Source organism: Myzus persicae, unplaced genomic scaffold (genome assembly GCF_001856785.1).
Source record: "Myzus persicae strain clone G006 unplaced genomic scaffold, MPER_G0061.0, whole genome shotgun sequence".
NCBI lineage: Eukaryota > Metazoa > Arthropoda > Insecta > Hemiptera > Aphididae > Myzus > Myzus persicae.
In genome coordinates, this window is record NW_019103124.1 from 87,512 (window position 1) to 115,251 (window position 27,740).

Here is a 27,740-nt window from a genome sequence, read left to right on the forward strand (position 1 = left end):
GTTGAAATATAATATCATGCGTACGAGTAAATGCTATAAAAATAAAAATAATTTAAAACTGTTAAGTATGGTTTATTTGTTGATTGATATATGTTCGACAATTATTAAATTATACTACCTATGAAAACGATTTATTTATAAAAAATTTTCTATATGCTCGTAGAACATCTTGTTCGTTAATCATAGTGCATTGATACATGACATACAATTTCTAAAAATTATTGCTTAATAAGAGAGGTAAGAATACGAAACAACTATGAGTTATGGACCATTTAATTCCCATTTATAAATGTTGGTGATTATTTTTTTTATCCCATGCAAATGTTTCGCATAATTGTTGTCCTAAGTCTTTCTTTTCCTCTACAGAATAAAACGCTTAAGATATATTTATTGCATTTGAATAATAAATAACTAAACCGCACAGCAATAACTTAGATACTAAATTCGAATACGTATTCCGTAATGTTGTCCTTCGCTGTTCTACATTTTGTGTTTATGTGTTCTGAACATGAATTTAGTACACCGATGTTGTATATAATGCAATGTATAAACACTATTACTGTACTGTTCAAAATAAATCATAATACTAAATATATTATGAGGTCATAATAGACTTTTTCAAATATTTTTACAAATTATGGCGTTTGTCTTCATCTGTGGATGATTGAAAACCTTAGTGATTTTTTGAAAAAAAGTTGGACGTGTTGAATTAATTTTAAGCCGTCATCGTAAGTACTGTATTATGGTTCAATTATCGCCAGGAAATTATTTTTGTGAAATATCGTAGTGGTATCAGTTGTTTCCGACCACAATTTCCTGTTTGGGTTAACGTATAATATTATAAGTCACTGATGAGAGGTTCCTAAATTGACCCCGGAACACTTATAAAATAGAATAATAATAATTGGTTCTTTAACGACCATTGTTTATTGGCATACTACCATATTGGAGTGTACTGGACACTGGACACATAATATGACGGGAAAATGTGTTGCTTTACGATATATTATGATATTTTCAAATACTTGAATTCTATTTCGTTTTCGATTGATTGATTCATAAATTTACATTTATTTTTTTAATACTTAGATTTTTCAATATAAAAAAAAGATTCATAAATATAACAGTATTTTAGTATTTTTTTATTAAGATTGCTTTAGGCAAACAGTTTGTCTTGGTTAATTCTTTCATAATACAACATAACTTACCAAATTGAAAATGCTAATAATATGTACTTATATTTCTGACTTATCATATGACTATTTTTATTTTATTTTTTTTTTTATTTAAATTAATATCGAAAGATTACTGGGCCTCACTGAGGAAAACTCGTGTGGAGACCCATGAGTTATCTTAGATTACAAATAATTCTTATTGTTTTAAGGTACATGTTACATTTTTAAAAAACAAATAAGCAGTTTTTCATAAATAAATCACATAAATAATTCTAGTAACTATTATAAGCGTTAAATTAGTATGTTACATACAATTTTATGTTTTACACACATATTCATATCGTAGCCAGTGGTTAATTTTTTTTTTGAATATGGGTAGCGGTAAATTAACCATATCATTGGGCATTAAGTTAGCTATCTGCGTTCCCAAAAAATAGTAAACTTTTCGGCAACTAGTTTTTGAGGGCCAATCTAGGGAAAATTTACTATCTGCATATCTGGTGTTGACCCCATAATATATAGAAACTAACTGATTGTGTTTTTTCAGATATATGGTGATTGTTTTTAGGTATAAGAGTTCTATATTGAGGACATTAAAGTCTTCGTAAAGCTTATCGGTTGGATATCTCCAATTTTTTTTGTTTGCGACCCTGAGTATAGTGTTTTGGCATTTTTGGAGCGGTAGAAGAGCGTTGTTGTAGGCACCACCCCATCCGATTATGCCATACGATATTATTGACTCGAATAGTGTTAGGTATATAGTTCTGATGTCTTTGAAAGGCAATATTTCACGTAATTCTTTCATTATGTAAATCATTTTTTTTAGTTTATTTGTGACAGAAGTAATCTGGTTTATCCATTTCATATCAGAACACATTTCTATGCCTAAATATTTACAGTTTTTGACAATACTAACCGAGTTACAGTCACAGCTTTTCAATGTATTACAGTTGGATTCGTGGATTTTTATATTGTGTATGGGTGGTAAAGTTTGTTCAGACAGTGAGTGGAGTAAGATGGTTGATTTATTGAGATTTAGAAATAAACTGTTATCGCTCAACCAATTATGGATAGATTTAAGATCGACTTCAATGTTTTGGCATACTTCACTCCAAGAACTACCAATACAGATCAGTACGGTGTCGTCTGCATAACACACTGTTTTACTATTTAACTTAAGTAATTTTATATCGTTTAAGTGGATGTTAAAGAGAACCGGAGATAGTGTAGTACCTTGAGGTACTCCGCATTTTATAATATTTTCACTAGAGATAGTACTGTTTATTTTTACCCTCTGTATTCTGTTTTCTAGATAAGATTTAATGAGAGACAAGGCCGATCCAGTTATGCCTATATTCTGTATTTTACTTAGAAGTTTATTGTGATCCACTGTATCGAAGGCTTTAGCCAGATCTAAATAAATTGTAGCACATTTTTTTCCTTCATCGAGTGCAGTATAGATAAGTTTTGTGACATTCGTTAATGCTTGGTCCGTGCTTCTATTGGGTCTAAAACCGAATTGACATTCAAAAAGAAGATTGTTTGATTCTAAGAAAGATATAAGTTTTTTTTTTATGATTTTTTCAAATGTTTTAGCTATGTTTGAAATAACTGATATCGGACGAAAGTTTTCTAGAGCTGAGATAGGACCTTTCTTATGTGTGGGGGTTATTATAGCTACTTTAAAGGCATCTGGTACTTTATTTTGTGATATGCATAGATTAAAAATATGACTTAATGGTTTACAAAATGTTAAACTATGTTTTTTTAGTAAATCGGAGGGTATCTTATCAAGACCGGGTGAAGATCCGTTTTTTAATTTAGAGATAGCTTCAAAAATTTCAGTATGAGTGATTAGGTCGAATTTATTAAAGTATACCTTGTTTTGCAAATTATAGTCGAAGTTTGTAGTGTAATTGTAGGTATTTTTACGGTTTTTTAGTGACGTAATTAAATCGGTAGCTACATTTGTAAAATATTTATTAAATTTTTCAGCCAAAATATATTCGGGGTTTTCATCAGTATAATCATTTATGTTTTTACAGTTATTTAATAATTCTTTAAAGTTACTTGATTTCTTATTTTTTGCTAAGATATTATTAATAGTCTGCCATTTAAGTTTTGTGTTATTTCCAGATTTTAGTAATTCTGCTTTGTAGTAAAGGATCTTTGCAGTTTTTATTATTTTTGTAATTTTGTTTCTAAATTTTACGTAGTAATCTTTTAAATTTAAATTAAGGGGGTGTTTCTTAACTTGTAAATGGAGACGGTCTCTTTGTCTTATTGAGTTAATTATCGCGGTAGTGGCCCATGGTTTCAATTTTTTGGTTTTTGAGGAGATAGATATTTCAGCTGAGGCATGGATTTTTAGGTTATTTAAAGTGCTAGTGAAATATTGAGTGGCTTTATTTACATCAGTGAAAAACTATGGTAGGACACTGTATTTAAAGTAAGTCCAAATTTATTTTGTTTTGTTAATAAAAGATTAAATAAAAAAAAATATTTTACAAGTTTTAATGTTCTTAAAAAAGGAATCCATTTATAGATAATTATCAATATACCTATAATTTTTTAGTTGAAATGTATAAATAAAGCGTTTTTTGATTTTTATCAACTTTTTTAAGTGAAAGTAAAATTCATTTTTTTAAATACCTTTCACCTAATTTTGGATGAAGTACAGCCGAGCAAATAAAATATGAAAGCTCAAATGAAAAATGTACTTGCGATACTTTTGATTATAACAATTAATATAAATATTCCCAATTGTTAATGCTTTAGTGTTACGCGTATTTTTTCCAATTAATGACTAGCAGTAGGTACTAATTAAATAACATGGTCCATTGTGAGACCAGGTGTAGTATAATTATATTAGTGTTTGACGTCATTTTGATTAATTATTATTGCCATGAATAATTGAATGGACTACAACAGTAGAATCGTGTTTTAGAATAAGATATATATTTTAAGAACGGGGCTTGGGAAATTGATAGCAGTTAAATTTTAAATATGTAGTATATACGCAAGACATGTATTTAATTTTTATCATTATGATATTCTAAGATTTTCTTTTTTTGAAATATTTTTGATTTGATATTCCAAACGAAATATCTCGCTGATAATTTACATAATTGATGTGATATTTAGATGATTAATATGCCTAGTGGACCTTCATATTATTGAGCGGTAAAATGTGCCACATCACATCACACTTTTATACATTTTAAATTCCCATAACTAATCAACTAACTAACTAACTAAACACTAAAAACCCTTCAAAATATAAAATCAAAAATATTTTAATGCTCTTAAAAAGTAAAATGTAATTTTATTATAAATTTAAATTATTAAAAAAAAAAATATATATTCAAAAACTTCAATAATTTTTTTAATAATGAGTGATTGCTGTTAAAACAATCACCAAAACTACAATTCTGACAAATTGTTTTTTACTATAAGCAAAATAAAATTTTAATTAAGAAGACTTGACGTTCAGAATGAAACATGGAATATATTTTTTGTAATAGCTATGATTATTTTTTTCCAAAACTTTTTTTGGTTGGAGATAAGTTTTAATAATAGCGTTCTATTTACTGTACATTTTATCAACTTGGTACTTTAAAAATACCATTTTTTATTTTTATTTTCTTAGTACTTATCTTATTTGTAAAGAAAAACACAAGAAATGAACAATATTGGAAGCATATGCTCTGCCGAAACGATTTTCGAATTTGATGATTTATCATTGTTCTAAAATGTTTAACAATACTAATAATGCAATAGCTGTATACATAAAGGTGAGTGAAGAAAGGCAAGTGTATTCGTATTGCTGTCTGTTTAGTTCGGCCCATTCTCAATTAACTATTATTTTATTTTTTTATGTTCTTGCCTAGCATTATATGTATAAACGGCAAAATTACGTGCCGATTACTCACCTTTTTTTATCCTTTCGTAATGTATCTTTTTTTTAAATTGGAACTGTTAGGTTTTTTAAGTATACACTTAAAGACCATATTTTCAAAAACTTATATTTTTATACCTACCATTAAATAGTGTCCTGTGGGTTACTGTTGTGGCTTATTTTTTTTCAACAAGACACAATCTTTCTGTTGCAAATAAATTGGGTGTAAATGCATTATTTCTTGAAAATATCGTCGTACTCTAGTCAAAATGTGGAACTATTGGTTTTTTAGTTGTTCAACTTTATGTACTAAAATTAATAGTCGTTATTAATGGTTTTACATAACATTTTGACAAAGCATAAATTGTAAATATAATAATATTAGTCTTACTATGATTTTAAAATTTATACAGCCACAATATTTTTTATAAAAATTAGCTATTAGTATGGACTATATTATGCTAAGTACATACAATATTTTAATAGCTCAAAAAATAGTTGTTCAGATTTTGTTGTTTACTGAAATTAAAAAAAAATACTTACTTAACGGTTAAAAAAAAAATAAAGTGGATCTAATTTAAAAATAATTTATTGGCCACATGACCCTGACTAAATGGTACAAAAAATCTAAATATTTAACAAAGATAGTGTATCATTATTTTCAAAATTCTAATGTCGGAATTTGAACAATGCTAATTTGAGGAAAAATTGTAGGTGAGTAGATTGTATGCTTTGTTAATGACCCGGTATATACAATTTATTCTAAATAAAAATGTTCTATGTTTGCATACCTACGCAACTCAAAATGTTATCTTTATTTTATAAATGCTTCCTTGGCATCAAATAAAACACGATAGTAGTGTGAAATACTATCAACCTAAATAATACTAAACAATACTACTATCTTTCATAGGCTCTAACGTATACCCTGTACCCATAATGTTCTCAAATAATAATAAAAATGTATGATTATATACACATTCGTGATACATAAGGAAAACAATAAATTAGGATAAAATAAAAAATAGACAATGAAGTTAAGTACTACTACTATTATATAGTTATTATAAGTGGTATTCATTATTATAATTATATTAATTATTGGACTATTTATTGTCATAATTTTATAAATTCCTAACTAGATGACAAGTCAGGAAAAAAACCTTTAAAATTAAAAAAAAGCTAGTAAACTAATATAAATATTTTGTACACTTAAGTGTTTGATAAATGGACTGTTATGTATATAATGCATTTTAAAAACAAAAAAAATTTTTATTCATAAAAAATAATACTCATACAATAAATGTGTGGCCCAAAGAGTTTACTTAATCGCTTGAATTGCATTTTGTTCCAATGATTATTTTGAAAATACATTTTTATTAAGTGATGTCTAAGCTGTATACTCTTTAAGTAAAAAGTTTATTTCAGCATTGTTGTTGATTTTTAAAAGTAATTATTAAATTATTATTGAAAAATTACATCACCGTAGTATTTGTATTAATAAAAATGTTCTTATAATTGTGTTTTTAACAATATTGTATTAATAATAATAAACTGTTAAAAATCGATCATTTAATACATTTATAGAATATAAAAAGTCATCGGAATTCTCTCTTATAAGTCTATTGTATTTGTATGATATAACTAAGTACTTAAATCATTTTAACCAAATAATACCATTGTTGGATAAAATAATTTTTATTGTTTTGTTTATAGGTTGAGTAAGTACCTACCATTTGGAATTGGCATTAAAAAAGCAGACATATTTAACGAGTAGACTTAAGGCAATTCGGTGAGTGTTAAATATCTTTTTTAAGATTATATTGTTATCTTCACATTTCATTTTCATGTGAGTCCAACACTATTCATGAACAAATAACATGACGTGCCAGTTATATGATAACACACATTAATACGTATGTAATTCAATAGATCAATACCAACAAAATATAATTATTTTATTAAAACTCCAACTCGAGTTACATGTATGAGACCTTGTACATGATGAAGAGTGAATTCAACTATTTAATAACGTGTGAAATTTCTAGACTAGTAATATGTTATGTACATATTTTATTATTGTGATCAAAGAAAATTGAGAAACGCTATATTGGGCGATTGACTCTTGTACTTCTAGTTTTGTTTTTAAATAAACGATGTATTATCCTTAGCATGTAATTCGATTTGTACTTAAAATATTTATCAGGTTATTTAGTTTTTTCCATGAATTTTTCACAAAGTTACTTCACAAAAAGTCCGTATGAAATAAAATAAAACAATTTTTGCATTCCATTTGATGTTACATAATATTATATTATTAGTGATTACGCGTTCTGATAAAATAATTCTTTTTTTGAAGGGTTTTCCATTATTGAATCATATAATCCCCAGACATTTATTATGTATTGTCCAAATTCTCAAGTTTACGGGGGCAGATAAAAATCATAAGCTTACAATATTTAATACCTAGTGATACGAATTACAAATATTATTAAATCCAGTTGTTTGTGTAAATGATATTTTTTGTACTGTTATTGTAATTTAATAAGGTACATTTTTCTTGGTTAACGAAAAAGCACGACCGTCGACCTCACAAAACATAAATAATAACGACGGTGAACTGATATTTTAATAGAGTAGGTATTAATACCAGATTAATAGAGCTGCATTTTCACACGGAAACTAAATATTATTATATGAGCCTCAATTTTCAAATAATTTCTCTGGTTACTTTGAGTTTGATGGTTCGGTAGATTATTTACTCAGTCTTAATCATTTAGAATATCATATCTTGTCAACAAGAGTGTGGTCGTACGCCCAACGATAATGACGTTTCGCATAACCATTTTACATAATATATGATATATGCATACGCGACATACGACGGTCGTCGCAGATTGATTATAAAATTAATTTTGAATTTGCATTAATTTATTCGGTGTAGACGGAATGTATGGAAATGTTGTGTAAGCTATGCACTTAAGGTCAGTAATCTTTCCAACATTTACTTTGTATATTTCAAATACATTTAATTATCAAAAAAGTATGTGATTATTTTTATATTTTAAGCGTTTTTAGAAAATGCAGTTTTGAAAATATATTTGAAATTCAAATTGACTAACAAAATTAGTTCATTACAGTTTTTTTTTTTTATTGAGTTAAAAAAAACATCAACGACATAGGTTATTAGTTTTTGATATGAGCATAGAGATTGATTAGATTTTATTATACAGTTCTGTCTTCTTTAGGAAAGCTAATATATTTAATATGTCTTTGGAGTCTGGTTCAAGTGCTTCGTTCATGATGAGCGGTATGTTGAAATTGTTGCTTTCGTCAGCGAATTGGTGGCACTCTGTTATTATGTGGGTTACTGTTAGCGTAACCCTGCAGACTATTCATTATAATTTATATTTATTTTAAAATATAGATTATTCTTATTTCTAATTTAAGTGTTGAATTTTATTACTAAACATAATTTTATTGAACGTACAATAGTAATAAATGGAAGGTAGTTTTTCGATAATGGCGACATAAGAAAAAACAACAGAAGTAAAAAAAAAAAATACACATTGTTTAAAATATTAACAACATTAGAGTTATTGTAGTATTATTTCATTATTTTTTATTATTATAGAATTAGTCAATCATAAAATAATAACTAACACTCAAGTAAATAATTTGTTCGGAATAAGACACACAATTTAAGAAACTAGTTTAAAGGACACAGGTGAAGGAAATTGGTATCGATACCGAATCTTATGTAAATAAAAAAACTACTAATTATCAATTTGTATTTATATTTTTTCTGTTCGTCCAAACAAATTCAAGTGTGTTATCGTGTTCCACAATGATTCAATTGTTCTTGAGCGATAAATTATTGATAATAATGTTTTTTAACATCTTTAGCTATATATTACACAAACAAATTTTCCCTTTCGTGACCGTCCCCACGTTGTATATAATCTTATTTTCTCATTGTGTGCGGTAATAATAAATGAATCAATTACAACGTATCATTTTAACTTTATTTTCTGAAGCTCCCTGGCTATAGTTTAAATTATAATTCAAAGGGCCCTGAAAACCCTCATGGAATTACCTATGTATAAAATATATGTATTGATCCTCAATCGGCCCAACTCACGTTACACCATAGGAAATTAAGTGAACTTTGAAATAAGTTTTGTATCTAATTAGAAATTTCCGTTTATGCAAAATTAAATTCAGGAACTATATTATAAGCAGGTAAATAACAATTTATTTACAGAATAAAAAATATAAACCTAGTTGTATCTAAACTCGAAACGCAAATCGTGTACTGGTACAAATGATCTTAAAATATAGTGAAAATAAACAATTTAATTATCTAAACGAGCTTTAATAACTTTTAGTTGAAGCCAATAAATATTTAAAAAAAAAAATTACATTACTTTATCCAATGTTTTAATAACTTTCAGTATTGATTTTTACGCTATGATCGTAATTAATAACTCTCACATAATTACTTAAAATGCCTACATATTGGGATCTTTTTGGTTTTCTATAGAGGAAATTTAATTGGCATGACAAACATGACGTACAAATAAAATGTTAAAACAAGAGTTTTATCTGTGTACAATTACTACCTAACAAAATATTAATACCTATTTCCTTGTTGAGACATTTTATAGTTTACTATATTATTAAATGTTATGTGTGTATAACAATGATAATAATAACAATAATTATTATAATGTAGTTTAATTTCTAATTATACCCGCTGAAACCCTAAAATTGAATTCTCTTTAACACCATTATAATATGCTAAATCATTCATAGCGTCATGAACAGGGTTTGTGGGTTCGATAATTTACATAACTTCCATTTTCCAAATATCTAAGTCCATTTTCTAATTTAATAAGAATATGATTTTGTGTAGACAAAAATTAATGTAGTGTATAGTGTACTGTATTTTCCAATTTATGTATTTTTTGATAAGTGTAGTTAAATGTTGATATTTCTCTAATGGTTTTTAAATGCATTCAGCAAATGCATTATTGTTTTGTCGAATATGATGCATTAATTGATTCTTCAATATAGAATTTCATTAACGTATATTTAGTACAAACATATTGGTATAATATATCAATATAGTAATATTGGCTATTCGGTATCTGTATATTGAAATATGTAGATTCTAAACATCGATTGCGATTACACTAACATTCGCATAGTCAGTGTAACATGTTTGCCTTTAATTTAAATTTGATAAAAAAATAACGATGGTTAAATAATAGTACACAATTCAAAAACCCCATATCATACAAATAATTTTAATATAAAAGTAGAAAATGTGTGTAGTTGTAAATGTTCACAAGCAAATAATTAAGCCCTAACATTATCGTTGAAAAAACGATTATAATATCTAAATAGTTGCCTAATAAATTCGTTTTTTTTGTTATTATCATATTATTGTGTAAGAACATGCTTATTTATCTACAATTATGCATTTTTAGTCGTTAGATACTGAATAGTGAATATAGTTTTTGTTATCAACTGAAAAAATGATTCCAAAATGATTCAGTTTGCAATAGTAAACCTAAATTAAGCTCATTTATATTATAATAACTATAGTTAATTTCATAATTAAAGATTTCACTACTTATAGTATAATATATTTTATGATGTTTCAAACCTCATATTGTAAATATAATTTCTTGTAGTACAATTACTAAGTAAATGTTTATTAATTTAATAACTTCACAAAGAACCTTAAAAAAAGGTTTTTGTGAAAAATGACGTCTTCTTTTATGTTTGATGTAGGCGCATTAAAATAATATGTGTATATTTTAGTTTTAGCTTATCCCTAACCAAGTACATCACGTCACTAATAACTGTATAGCGTGTTATCTTAATATTTATAGCTTGTTGAGTAGCTTGCATTTTAAGGTTTAAGAAAGAATTTTAGTGTTATCTAGTATCTAATTCTTTACTTATTCAAAATAAGAATATATTCAAAAATTGAATTCCTATCATTATAGTACGTATCGCATTGGTTATCATCTTAATAATTTTATAAAATGTAGTTTTCTCAATACTTTTAATAAATAAACATTTTTTGTAACAATAATTCAATTATTAACTTAATTGTAATTTGTTTTAACTAGAAAATGATCTCATGTGAATTGTTTTTTTTAACGAATAATACTTTGATGTAATCAAACATATATATACTTCAAACAAATGTTAGTTCAATCAACTGGCACATATTCATATAATAAATACAAATATGTTTTTAATTCTTAGATAATTTGGGTTGATATAGTTTTGTTTCTACGATGACTGATTAATTTTCAGTACACTATGATGATCATCACTCATTACTTCGACCAGATGTGTGTATATATGTTTGTAGGCGATGAATTAATTATATTAATAACATTTATATTATTAATCACCACTCAAGTAATTATTTTTAACTATCGAATGAAATACATTATTTGGGCTAATCTGAACCGACAAAGATCGTGTTACGGAAACTAGTGAAAAATGTAGTATTTTAGATTCTGAGTGGAGCGAAAAATGTGTTGGGTTTACAATGATGTCTGCTTTTTCGTGTCTATCATCACCATGGTAAGAAGAAAAACTATTACCGAAAATCGCTATTTTTATGGTGGTTTCAGGTATCCATATTGATCTAGTTGGTAACTTGAGTGGTAGAAATCTCATTACTTTTTTTAGAAATGGGAAAACAATCGGGAAAGACGGAATTTATTCACACGACACCAGATTTTGACAAAATTGATTCTGTATTTTTTTTTATTGTGTATCATAAAAAAAATAACAATAGATACCTGAAACATACATCAAACATTTATACTACCATATTTAAACATGATATTATGATAACTCGTATATTTCATAACAAATAAATAAATAAGATATTTTAGCCCTTGGGCTATGCAAAGATTTTTCAAGTTTATAAATTGATGACAACGTATGATTTAAGTTGATATAATGTTTGTCTCTCTGTCAAAAAAATTTAAAATGTAGGAACCAAACATGATTCTTCAAAATATGTTTTATTTAGTCATATAGAAAATAGAAATATTAAAATACATGGGTATAATATTTTTTTATAAATATTTGACGTTACTATTTACACGAAGAAACTCGCAAAACATATTTTATTTATACCACGATCCTTTTTAACTTAAGACTCACCTATATTGTCATGTTATAACCAAAAATTATCTCAACCTATGTAAATCAAAAAATTTCAAACATTAATGATTTAAATGATACTACCAATAACGTTAATTTGGCATCAAATATGAAACAAATTTAACTGATACAGATTTATTTGGGATGAATCCTACATGATACCACAAATTTTGAATTTTCAACAATTATATAGCGATATGAGATATATTTGATCCAAAATTGCAATTTTCTGGTAAATAATTTACCCTATGATGAGATTTGGGACAAGTGTTTCAAGTTGCGACGAAAATTGCCTTCTCCAAACTTTACGAGTTATGTTCAAAAAACAGTGAACATAAGCGTTTGTTTGAAAAATGTAATCTACCGAAAAATATGAGAGCCGATGGAGATCAAATCTGTAATAATAAGATCAAGACTTCCGATATCTTTGAAGATTTGCTTTGTAATAATTTGATTTTTGAGTTGTATCCAATTGGAATTTATTCCTTTGGACTTAAAAGTCCATGAGTACGAGAGCAATTTTAGCTGCTTTGAATGTTGACGTAAGAAAGTGAATTATTCAATTTTATCAAGATTACCCAGTGATAACATTTAGTGTGTTTTCGCTGATGCAGCTGTTTCTCTTGGCGTGGGTGGTGCTGATAGCAAAAAATGTCATTATGTTATCCACCTAAGTATTTTGCATCCCTGACACCTTCAGAACTGCCATCCACTTCACTTAATCTGCAACCAGGTCGTATTGTGATGTTATTAAAAAATGTGTGTGTTCCTGATTGTTTGTACAATGGGACACGATTAAAAGTAATTAAAATCGACAAGGCTATAAATCAAATTGTGAGATTTTGACACGAGACAAGAATGGTAATATTGCATAACACTTGGAACAAGTGGAAGTTCAGATATTCCTTTCATCTTAAAAATATTGCAATTCACAGGGAATCTTACATTTGCCATGATAATTAATAAATCATAGGGACAAAGCTTTGAGAAAGTTTGATTATTTGTTATGCGTAAAGAGACTATATTTACACATGGTCAATTATACATTGTATTTTCACGATATAAAAGTAGTGAGGGAATCAGGCTTGAATGCAGATTTGATGAGATATGAGATATTGATTGAAAATATTTGATTTGCATATGTGCGTATTTTATTTTATTGAATACTATTGAATTAATTTTATTAATGTTATATATTAAGTTTAGTTTTTTCGGGATACATAAAAAATGAAAATATTGAATGGAGTTTGGCCATTGAAGCTATTAGTGGACAAAACCCACAGTATTGTGATATCGTACATATCCCTAGAAATAGATTAAATCCATTTTGGAATTGTTTTTCGTATACAATGATTTACCATGAAACAGTGACCTGATCGATGGCGAGGTATACTCAAAATAGTTGAAACATATTACACATCAGAAAAGTATTTTTTGGTTTCTTCCACGTAAACACGCGGTGCCTTTTTAATTATGACGTGTGTGCTTTTAAAACCGTTTCTAATAATAATTATTATGTAAGCACGGATAACATACAAATAGTATATTATATTAGGCAAGTATAATAAAATTTGAATTTATTTATTAGTCATATGACGTGCTCTTGAAACAGTTCTAATGCATATACGGACATATAAATTTCACACACATCAATAATATAAGAGCAAACATAAAATTATGATTCGTCAGATTCGGGAATTTGAAAACATTATTGATTACATCACAATGATTAATCTTTGATTATAATTTTAAAATGTAATGTAGGTATACGTAGCACAACAGTTTTGAAGAAAATGGAAATGCCAGTTGTAGAAGTTAAATACTCTACACACTACTAATAAACTTCTTTACATTTTCAACAAACAATTAATTTAACCTTGTATTTTTTAATTCAATTATTTCTGTTGTGCAAAAATAAATAGTAAAAACCGTAATAATTAAAATTTAATTCTAAATAATAGAGATAAATTATATTATAATTTGGTTACTTAAACGATTCTAATGCAACTGTACATTCATTTTTCGATTTAAATGTGTTACATCTACTATATTAAAATAAACTATTTTTATAAAATGCATATTTAATAATTCTCACTTATTGAGATACTACAATATTGTGCATTCGTGTACTGTCTTACAATTTACTATATCTCCTTACAACCATGATTATTTATCAACTAGTTTGATTATTGAATACTCTGGTGAATAATGTTGAATAGAGTGAGTTGTTATATGCTATAATGATTTTACATTCGATTGAAATCAGTGCTAAAGAATTGTCTTGTATTTCACAATTTATTGTTTTTGAATTGTATACACAGAATGAATCACCGCAGGATTTGATATTTGATTATGTAAATTTAGTGTAAATGGCCAAGTCCTCGTGGTACAATCTGAATATTACAGAATTTTTAAGGCAATATACTTATTAAGTAAATAACATAGTGAGTATGCAGGGAGTAATACACACATATACATTTATATAGCGTAGGTATGTTTATTATGTTTTCCAAATTATGAATATTATGCATACTATCGTAATGTTAAAAAAAAAAGTTTACCATATTAGTATGTATTTACTCAATAGGAATTTATACATCGTTAATTATTTACTTGGAATTTAATTCAATTTGAATGAAACCAACGAATACCCACTCGTGGTAATATTTAACATTGCCCGAACTTGCGGGCTATATTATTATCAGTTATCACATTATATACATAATATAATATAATTATTTATAGTATAGTATGATGTAAAATAAAATCTCTTCTTGACTAAAATATAATATATTATATTTTTAGTGATCATCGTGGAGTTGCGATATTAAATTGTATACCAATAATGGCATGTATGTAATAAATAAAAAATAATTAAATAATAAATTGCACTCTTGACATAAAAAGTACTATTATAATACAGGTGTAAAAAATTCGGTTAGTAGCAGTTTGCAATCAGATGAGTGAGCCGTTCTGAATATTGTTATATTAACTCTAGGTGTTTTAAAATGTTCAGTCCCTGATGTAGCTCTAGTCTGTGATTTGATTCAACTTCTGAATTTTTTTTCCCGTAAAACATTTATTTCACTCTCCCAAATGTCAAACATTTGTTTATTTATCAACACATATATCACAAATTGTTGGATGTTTGAATCGTTTTGCCGTTTGAAGTTTTAACATAAATGATATAATTACCATCGGTTTACACGTGTCCGGCTCACTTATCGTATAATATTTGGTCAGCACTTCACAGTGATGCATACGTGTATACAATAAAATAAACGCTGTTCGTTTAGCATAAAAATACATTATTATAATATTTTGCTTTTATATCGATTATAATGAAAAATAAAACGTGATGTTTCATTGATTTTGCAAATTATCGTATATCTAGGTACGGATTATAATAATATATTATATAATATGTAAAATATGAAAAAAAGCCCTACAGTAGACTTGGTGTCGAGTACATGTCTCGTTTCGATCATCTTGTCACGGGACACAGCGGTGCATTATTATTATAATAAATTGAAAAGTAATGATGAATTATATGATATTAAAAAAAAAAAGATTTTTTACAGAGCATGGTGAAACTGACGCTCGTCTAGAGTTTTTAAAAATGTCACTTTGGTTTTTTGGCATTCTTCGTTGCACCAAAAAAAAAATTGAACCATCAGTTAATCATACCAATAAAATGAAGTTAAATTTTCATATTTTGAAATATATAAAAACAATAAAATTATAAAATTAATCAATGTAATAAAGTCTTATGTTAGCTAAGAACCTAAAAAAAATAGTAGAATATGAAAAGTAATACATTTTACACTGATAACCGTAACCGTGGCTGTACAATTCACATATCATGCATGCAATCATATAAATATTTAATTTGTTAATAATACATATTATAAATAGTATTAAAAGTATTTTATGATTGAAAAAAGAATCATAACTGCGTGAAGTTCTGTAGTAATGCTTATAAATGTTATGGTTATTATAAATAATACCTATGTTAAACAAAAAAAAAAAACAATTACTATAGACTACATGATCATTTATGTAAAAATAATTTACATATTGTTATAGTTGTAAGTACTCACAATACATGTATTATTAAAAAATAAAAATATTACTTTTAAAATAAGTTCAAAATAACCACTTATTCATCCGATGTATAATTAGTTTTAACTCGTACCCGTTGTAATATATATTCGAGTAAAAACAATCAATAAATGATTGTTCTATTAAAATGTCCTTACATACTGTTATATTTCAATGTTATACAATATGGTTGCATGTCGATCTTTAAAAAATCACACATTCTGAAACATAATTTATTTTAAAGTGAACCAGACACGTCACGCTCACATATTAATTATCATCATTATTTTAATTATAGTTAAATGTTTCTGTTATTGCTGTTGATTATTACAATATATTATAGTACAATTTATTTTGTGTGGATATCTAAATAGTTGGCAGTTACATATTACATTAAAATGATAATTAAAACCATATTATTATAACTACTATTACCTATCAAATAATATTATTAATATATTGTTATTAACTGATTTTCGTCATGCAGTACAATTGCATAATCAATGCGCCGTGTTACAAATATAATATAATTAATCTTGTACTATTTTATATTCACCTAGAACAGGACCATGGTTTGGCTCGTGAGTTTCGAACAAATCTTCGTAATGGTGTCTGTGTAATGCTTTAACTATAAGCTGATGTTTTCTCGGAATGAGCTACACGACATGTAGAATTCCAACTGCATTCAGTTGTATTTCACTTTCAGTCTGCGCTCAAGCAATCTGTGATGGACATCACGTTTTGTGCTCCCCGTGGATTCGTGTGAATTGACTGTGACTCAGCTTTCTGTTCGTGATTTTTATTGTTAAAAATAATAACATTATCATATAATGATATTTTTACACGTGTTGCGGATATAAGAGGGTTTTAAGCGTTTGTGATTAAAAAACAGAAAGGTAATCATATTATTGCCATGGCACGATTTGATATTGCCGCCGAGTCGAATATGTAATGGTATTAAAGACGATATCAACTTTTATCAACTTTTAAGATCAGTGTTAATAAGCAAAGTTGTTTTAGATATTTACTAAAAGTTGGCAAAAACATAAATTGAAAAGTTGAAAATTAATTTTGTACCAAAACTTACTATGGAGATACCAAAACGTATTAATTGTTATTAATTTCTGAGCGGGGCACTGGATGTATTTGTTTTACAATGTTGTTTTTTTCTTATCTCTTTTGTCACCTGTAATTATAATATGATCAGTAAAAAAGCTTTTACGGGTTTCTGGATGATGTAAAAAGAGCCAAAGAGGTATTGTGATAAACAAGCGCCCACAGTATTAAATCTAAAATTCAAAGGCCAAATAAGTTTATGGGGCTTAGTTATTTTAATTGACCTTAAGTATCTTATATCTATATTCTAATACTAAAACATACAACATAATAGTAAAAAATATTTTGTTCTGAAAACACTTAATTTACAAAAATTGGTTTTAAATTACTATTATTATGAACACATTAGTATAAGGATACAATCACGGGTTTAAATTTATCAAAAAATTACGAAAATCGGCGATCTGGCGCAATGTAAATATAGGTAGCTTTTAATATTGATCGACATTCATATAGTATAATCCATGTGTAATTTTTGTTGTTCAGTTTGCTTGATTTGGGGAGTCTCAATGACGGCTCAAAAGTAAAAAATATATTATCATATAGAGCGATTCAAAACTTAGGGGCGTCTCTTATGGGCATGCACTATCGCTGGAACAAATCGCACGTTTTATTGGACTTCCGGAGTTTTTTTTATCATTTACCTGACTGATTCATCTCCATACTATTTACGTGAAATGAATAACCAGATACAAAAAAAAAAAATTAAAATAAAATAAAATAAAAATGTTTAAAAATATAATTTCTCTAACGTAGGTATTGCATATAATCAAAGTGTCAAATGTAATAAAATAACAGAGCTGCAAAATGCATATTTTTATCATGATGAAAAACTATACTTTTATTATGACGTTATAAAAGCTTTATTGTTTACGCAATAAACCCATATAACTTTTTTTTTAAGCTGACGAATATCTTAGATGGAATAGCCGTAATGTAATAAATTACAATAATATTGATACTAAATATATATTTTTTTAATAGTATCCATGTTATTATTTCTTATAATAAATTAATACTGGTTTTCTAGACGGGACAACTACACTACAGCAGTATTAAGTATATTATTATTGCAATAGTATGATAATAATAATTATAAGATCATATTCTATATCTGCGATTCGAATACACGCAGTAGGTATTTATACACAGTAATTTATATAAATATTATTATTATTGCGTCTTTGTAAATATTTCTCAAAGACTATATTATAACCATAGGTTCATTGCGGAAATAACATTTTTTTGTACGTTGTAACTGCACAGTTATATAGCCGTGAAATATCCGTTTTTTGTGGCCTTTTGGTTATACGGTCGTGTGGCAGAGGATGGTGGTTTACAGCTGCAGTAGCCGGTACAAATATATCGAATATCGTTCGTTAATCCTACTGAACACACACACACACACACACACACACACACACACACACACACACACGGGTAATTCTACACCCAATCGCTCTGGAGTTTTTACTGAAAAGGGTTATTGATGAAACAGATATGCCTATTATTATGGTACGATAAAAACAACGATGCATGGTTAAACATTTCGTAACAGGCTTATTTAGGCTATTGAACGATCGAGTAAATATATATATATATATATGGTTCCATCTCATGTTTAAGTGAGTTGGTCAACATATGTAACTCTACTAACCGTCAGGAATAAGACTTGTTTATTTTCAATAATTATATAATTAATAATAAAATTGAGAAATCAGAAATAAATAAAATTTAAAATAAATATAATATTGCATGCTGAAATGCCTAAAATCAAATAATATTTCAAGGAGTTAATTTTTGTGCTGAAAGAACTCCATTTAATAAATAGTTAAAAAGTCAGTCATAAAACAATGTCTTATAATAACCTGACCATTACTAAAGTATAATACTATAATATTGTACCTATATAATTATTTATCATGTATATGGTTGAAACTAAAATATTTCTGGTTAATAAAAAAAGAACTATAACGTATCATTGAAAAATCTGATTGAAATTATCTATTTTTTGTTTTAATAATACATTAATTCTTCTTTTTATATGATGTTGCTGTACAATAATTTCCAAGTTGACATCATAAGATTTTATAAATAAATAACACTGTAGTTTTTTAATAATTAATTGTTATGACCATTAAAAAATATATAACAAAAATGAGTCGCTCATTCCAACAATTCACTTATCTTTTAGTTTTAGAGTATAATTTATTTTACAATCATAATAATAATCACCTAATTATACTTTGTAATTCAATTCTTTTTAACTAACAATTTTTTAGGTCATACAATTTTCCATATTTAATAAAAAAGTTTTGAAATAATTATATCTATTTTTTTTTGCTGTAACAAAACAAACATGTTTTCATGACAACACAAAATCAATCCAAACTCATATATTATCTCCTTCTATCTTATTTCATTAATTAGAGAGTAGACATTGATGGCAATAATTGATGTTATACCTACATTTTGTGGGCTTTCAATTGTTATTTTACACTGAACTGAATTTAGTGATCTAATTATTTTTTCCTATGTATCATTCATGCATCGTGATCTTTATATATTTTGTTTGTTGTAAATATTAATTGCAAATGTTGTTTTTTTCCTTGAAAAGTTATAATGGTTGAACATGTCATATGAATTTAAAACGTTGAGCAACAGTTATTATAGTATATTCTAGAGAAATTGTTTCCACTTAAAAGTACGATCAATATATTTTATTATTTGTCTATGGTGATAATAAATTGAACATTATTTTCAAATTTAATATCACAATGCATCACTGTCCACCTCCGAAGAGAGTAAGGCAAGATACAATTTCCCAACACTTGTCCTTAATAATATATTATATAATGTTTTTTTTTTTCGTCAATGTTCAAATATAAAAATAATCTTGATAATAATATTTTGAAATTGTTTCGTGACTCTCGTGGTGAAGACATTTTTTAGTTCGTAAACTTTAATTGTCACAGATTATACCGTACTTGCAGGTCTCTAGGGTATATTATAGAGCGGGTAGCTCCCATCATTGGTAGCATCAAGTGACGTTTGATGGTGTAGATGTGTCTTTGGGGAATTCTGGATAACGTTATTTATGTCTTCCAGTATTTTTATTTGCTTCGTTAGTCTACATTTCTTCTCCTTTTTTTTTATTTTGCTGATTATATGGAAAATGTACTTTGGCTTGAGTTCATAACAAACCATCATTGGCCGTGTTTTTAAGTTACTGGATAAACTAAAAGGATAGTTGTAGAATGTGTGCTCATTTGTAGATGTTGCCAAATTGTAAAACGGCCATAATGCAGTCATAAAGGTTTTTTTTATAGTTTTAAGTAAAATGTAATTTTGATATTATATACTGCAGTTGGAGGTAACTAATTGCCATGTTAAATGCATTGAAATTTAAACTTTTTATTTCTCAATTCTAATCAATTCATTGCTTCTAAACGTTTGTTTTATTTGTAAAATTATTTTATATGGTACCTACTTTTAGCGCAATAATAATAAGAGAAATCGTACGACATGAAAAATACACCTACATCACAATTCACAATATCGTTTATTTTAAATTATCATTGTTACATTAATTATTGAGCTTATTTATTTTCATCTTGCCCATTTTATAAGTAATGATGCGATTTATTTTGTATGATAGTTTAAATATATATTTAGGCTAAATTAGTTGTTTCGATCAATGAGTTGTTACTTGTATATGCCGGTCGCAGAGTAAAGTGAAAATCAAATTTTTTTTAACTATCAATATTATTTATATATGGACAAAGGCACTTTTAAAAAAAATGTTTACCACACCAATATATTTTTAAATAAATTAAACATTCATAATTGACATAATTTCATACTTCTCTATATCATTTTAATATAAACACAACAGACTTTATGACTTAGGTTAAATTATTGTTTTAAAATCGATAACTTTTTTTCTTGATTTTAGTAGATCAACGGTTAAAACAAACTTTGGTTGATTTATTTTTAGTCTTTTCGTTAAATGTATGCAACTAATAATAGTTTCGTTATGTTATGTTATGAATCTATAAGAATAATAAATATTTTTATATTTGTTAAGTCTTTATTGTATACCAAAGTAACCTATCACATTAATTTTATAATGATACAATTATTTTTTCCAACACCTATACATTGTGTTACATTATAACGATTTGACTAAGGATTTTTATCAGAATAGAATTTTAAATGAGACATAAAAAAATCTTCAGAGAGTAACGTGGTTTAATAAATTTCAACATTTGTGGAATTTGTTTATTACTATCCAGTTTTTCGATATCTTTACATATGCTATACACTAGTCACTACCTCAATTTTGATCTCATGTCAGATTTTAACTAATCCAGTATAGGGCGTATAATAATCGGTATGCAAGTACGCATTGTTGTTTGCCATTTAATCGACGAATGATCGTTGATGATAATTTACCTTGCAGTGATTTGAACTTAACCTCAATAATATCAGCTTGCTCTTCATTACTCTTCAATAGTAATCTGAATTTATAGTCATCCCACTTTTATTTTTGTGATTATGATGGTTACTCTATCATTATTTATCAAAAAAAAAATAAATAAATAATCTTTCTGATATTTCATCAAAACTAAAACGACACACAAGATGAACACCCAAGAGGTTTGAACTCTGTCACTTAACATTTTTTTGGTCGTTCAATATGTTCATCCATACCATGTCATTTACTACCGTACTTCCTTTTTCTCAGAAATACAAATGGGTTGATTTTCAGTTTCTCACATTTTATCTGATTTTTTTTAGCTCTTTGCAGGAATTGAGGCAATTCAATGTTATAGTAAAAATAATTTGCAGCAATCAACGATTTTTTGGAGACCAACTAGTAATATTTGTATACGAGTACAATATATATTATATTTATATAGCCTGTAGAGCATAATGATTCCAGTGTTATATTAATTTAAGTATTGTTCTCATAAGATCATTCTATCACAGTTAGGGGGTGAAGAATAAATTAATAACGTTTGCAATTTTATTGATTTAATGTTTAGTCAATTTTTGAATTCTATACCAAGCTTTTTGTAAATTTTTGATCAGCTTAACTTATACGAAATGTTTCATTTAATACTCCTTCCTAGATTTCCGTTTGAATGGGAAAATATTAGCCATAATGTGTTGAAAACTTTATGGGAATATCAATTATTATCGAAAACAAAACGATAAAAAAAAGTGCTTTATCACAATTTATTATAATGCCCCTGTGAAACCAATGCACCGTGCAATAAATGACACAATTGTGACAAACATAATATTACGGATAATCTGAAATAGGTAATATAATATCATAATATCTGGTAAGTTTCAAATTATTGAACCTTATAATATTATAGTGAAAGAGGTTCAGGGTGGAAAACTGACGGCCAATAATATTTGAATGAAACATTTATCAAAGTTAAAATGAATGAGTCTGAAGACTTCAATACAGTATAATAATAAGCTGAGATAATTCGATCAACATTGTATTACCCTTTTAAAAAAAACGCTATGGAAATTTAATCTCAAAGCACAAAATGAATAATTTGTTTGTGGGAATGGTTTCTATTATATTGAATAATATTATATTTATATTACATATTATCTGCGACTGGTTTTAATTTGATTTTATATTTTATTTCCAACTCACCTGATAAAAGTTTATTGAAAATATAAATAATATGATAGTTTTTTTTTTTTAGAAAAAATGCAATTTTATTTTATACTCATATACATATTACATATATTTAGTGAAATAGTCAATAACATAATACGAACATTGTGTGCATTTAAAGGTAATGCGTTTATCGAAAACATTTTAAATTAGTAGTCATACGTCATGTACACAATGCATTGTGGTTATAGGCGTGCTTACTGAGGGTGGCCTGTTCTCCGTTCAAAAGTTTCAAAATAATGGGGTTATAATGTCCCCATTTAAATAGAGCAAAGTGTTCAGAAAATTTTACTGTTATTATCATAATACACATAACATAGTTATGTGTGCTTCAAAAAGAGGAAAAACAAAAATCTTTGTACAGACGACAGACATTTATGATGTAGCGAGCAAACTCTGTTCATGCCCTTATAATTGTATTTTGTAGTTCATAAAATACGGCGACTATATTATATTAATTCTAGCTTTCAATTTATGATTTTAAAACTGGGTGATTGATGTATAAATATTGCAGGTACTTTTATATTTAAATATTTTTTTTCGTAACATACACATACAATCGCCTGTTTAAGTACGATGTTATAAGGCACACAATACTGATAGTTTATTAAATTTAAATTGTTTAAATACAAAAGTTTAAGTAGTTTATTCAAACATTTTAAAATTAATTTAGAGTAAATTTACTGAAATACACTTTGTTCATTAACAACTTTACAGTTCACATCTTTAACTTGTTTTATTTAAGTACATAATATTTATTATTAAAACGAATTTTTTGTTCGTAAATAATAATATGTACTGTACCTATCATCGGTCGTGGTAGTGACATACAAAACTCCAATTATTACCGTTATTGAACTTTTATAATATAAGTCTCAACTCTCAATAGTTGTTTGTTTTTGATACAAATTTTAAATTCGTTATTAATTAGTTAATAATCAGCTCTTCGATTACTGTTGTCCGTTTTAAGATCTTATACTTTAAACATTAAACGTCGTTCGTTTTTAGAACGGGAACTCTATTTATTTATTAAATTGATCACATATAACCATAAAATAAGCACAAATAGCACAGTATATTCTCACATCTACAATCGTTTTCATTGCATGTTAATTTGATAATATTTTCTACAAAGTTTTCAATAACAATATAACGCTCTTGGTTAAGTGGTATTCCCTTAGCTGATGGGATTTGGCAATAGATTTCTGTTGAAACTCAAAAACGCAAATAATATAACGTTATGCTATAATATAAACGCCTATAAACTATGTTTATGGTGTAAGGGGTGAACCTTGTCATAAAAGCGGTGATCAATATGTTAGTATACAAATTGTACATAGGTAATATATAATATTATTTCAGAGTACCAGGTGCTGTATAGGTATAGTGGAAATACATAACATTCACTTATTGGCTATAATATTATCATGTCATTAATTACTTAAAATTAATGAATATATGGATAGTGGTCGATTTTAAGTCAGTGGTTTAAAATTGATGAACAAATTATAAACTGTGACATATTATTGTAGTAGAGCGATAGGTGGATTTCCATTTCCCTCCCTTGAGAGTTGTTCCGTGTTTTTTTTAATAAGATTTTCATATTTCATACTACTGTAATAAAACTGTCAAGTTAAAATTAAATTACATTGTAAAAAACACACGTGACTGTTGACAAACAAATTCAAGAAGTTCATTAATGTGAGGTGTGTAGAGGGAGTCCTTTAAGTGCCAATGTGATAGTATTATTGAAAAAATATTAATTCTCCCCATATACATAATTTATATATAAGCCAGTGATATCATTGTAATATATTAAACTTTAAAATATAATTCTTACTCTTTCTTAACTTATTGGTCCTCACCTGTTAATTATTTAAAATAAAATTCACATAACTTGAGAAAGCGTTATACAGATAAGCAGATTGTCTGTCTAAAATTAAATGTCTTACACTTTACATATTAATTTCATGACGTTTAAATGAAACACATTATTATTCAACTAGCTTTCACACTATTTACGTAACGCCCATTAAAATATACCCAAACTGTCAAATATTATAATAATATAAATCTTAAACACTTTGATAAAAAATATGAAATGTTTAATATTTTATGCAATATAATGCACCTATTAATATTATTGATTAAATCTCAATATCATAACATAACATATAGTATAAATGAATTCATTGACTAGATTTCATTGTTACATTAAATGTACAAACCATTAAAAAGAAGTAGAACTGTATGTCTTAATAGTTATTTTTAGAAAAATGTTTTACATAAAACATTCAGGCAGCATTCAGCCATATAATTGTTTGATTTCAAGCGTATATTCTGAAGCATAAATTCTATTTATATTATTTAAAATGGTACTTTTTCAGGTAGGTGAAGAAAAAATGTACAAAATAAATCGTATGTAATACATTTAAAATTGGAAATCGAGTTCGGTAGTATTTTGAACCGGTCATTATTTGCTGGTTTCAATAGTTTATTTAATCGTAACAAAAACATTACCGACAGTAATAAAAATAATTTTTAAGAAAAGTCTACAAATATATTTTTACAGAGTTCCTCTATTTTATACCTTCTAGGATAAAATTATTTATTAAATTCAACAACTGTAAAAATTTACGAAAAATGAAGAAGTTTATTGAACTTTTCAAAAATAAAAAAATAATTGAAGAATTATTGTGAAATTATACTTTAGGTATACATATTATAGCTACCTAAATGGCCTAAATTTAGTTTAAAATATTAGTTTAAATAGCCCTTGTGTACCTAATATAAAAAGTTATTTTTCCAATGAATCGCCAAATTAAATTAAGCATTGTGTGTATAAAATATTAACTTTAAATATCCAGGAAAATAAGATTTATAACAATATTTAAAAGCGAAAAACATTTTCAATAATTATTCAAACACACATTTAAATTGTTTTTTAACTTATAAAGAGTTTTTTTAATGGTACAGAATATTTGAAGATAAAGATAATTTATAAATTAATATATATTGTTAATTATATTATTATTTTACTTATATAATATTATTATATACTTTTTGTTAAATACAACAAATTAATTACACATTTTAAGTATATAATATATTATGAAAAATGATGTATTTGATAAAAGAAAATTAAACATAAAATATAAAATATAATACTATGGTTATTATTGTGTTTAATGACCGATTCATCGGATTACTGTTTTTCTCTCAGATTTTGTATATTTTAGCAAATTATTTAAAATTAATGGAAAAGGAATTATCCAGTCGTAATGAATAAAACGCTTGTGAAGTTTGGTTATTTCACATTTCTTTTGAACACGACTTGACCCATATAATATATTATCGTTTTAGTTTCATTTTAAATTGACCAAACTAAATTATCAAATCCTGCAAATGGTTAAAATCACATATTTTTATCATTAAACGATTTAATAAAACATACGTTATACGAACAGTTTTATAATCATACACTGACTTCTCTGATAATATGTGTTGTCTTACAAAATGATATTGCTTTAAACAGACGGGGTGGAAATATATTGACAAACGAAATTTCAGGATTATTATAATACTAATATACTAAACTGTAGGCACAAAATAATCTACAGGTGGTGCAAAAATATATTTATATCAAATTTGAATGCTTACAATCAGTAGCACATGTTTAAGCTTTTTTTATGAACACATTGATTTTCACATTATATCTACATTGAATAAAGGGAATGAAAACATGTCAATTAAATATCATTCAATTTTATATTAATTTCAAAAATCTATGTATTCTCCCTTACCCAACCTATGCAAACACAGTTGTATAAATTGTAGAATGCTTTGTTAATTTTAATTAAAAAAAAAAAAATGTTGTCAGTGTTAGAGGAAATAGTTTAAAAAAACTGTCAGCGTACAACTATGAAAGTTATTTTAATAAATAGTTTGTAGAACTGCTTATATGCACATTGTAAAAAACATAATTATTTCATCTCTATTCTATATTTTTTTATCGATAATGTAGGTAATAAATTGAATATTATTGTTATTATAACTAAATATTTTTTTATGATTGTTCAGATTGGTAAAATTTCAATCAATTTCAATCTGCATGCCACGTATGCATATAGTATTTAATATTTAAGTGAGTTTTACGAAAAATCTTTTTAACTTAAAGTCTTAAACACATATTATATTATAATGTGTGGATAAATAAGTGTTTGTACGCCTTGTCTTACGTATTATATGATAGTCTACAGATTGACGGTTGTTGGTGGTTGTTCAGTCATTAATAATGATTTTTGTTAAATTTTCGGCGGTGTCTGTAGTCTTTTGAAAATAATAAAATATTGTTTACAGTTATAAAAAAAAAAATATATACTTATCATATGATTTTTATATGATTTTTGATATAATATCAACTTAACATAATAATATAAGAAGTAAAGATGTTTAGTAACGATTCTTCGTATGCGTATGAATATATAACTTCATAAAGTAATATTATTGAAGATAAAATACAAAGTTTGTGTTTAAGTGTATTAGG

At 26.5% G+C, this 27,740-nt stretch overlaps 1 protein-coding gene across 3 annotated transcripts in view; it reads left to right on the forward strand.

Moving 5' to 3' along the window:
* The window catches only part of LOC111033830 (ras-like protein rasC), a 169,482-nt gene that overhangs the window by 27,740 nt on the left and 114,002 nt on the right, over window positions 1-27,740 (forward strand). Inside the window, exon 2 of one of the 3 annotated variants that reach the window (XM_022314759.1) lies at window positions 6,790-6,865. The exons of the other annotated variants lie outside the window; for them this stretch is intronic. The gene's annotated coding sequence lies outside the window, so the exon portion shown is untranslated. The remainder of the gene's footprint in view (window positions 1-6,789; window positions 6,866-27,740) is intronic. 3 annotated transcript variants of the gene reach the window in all.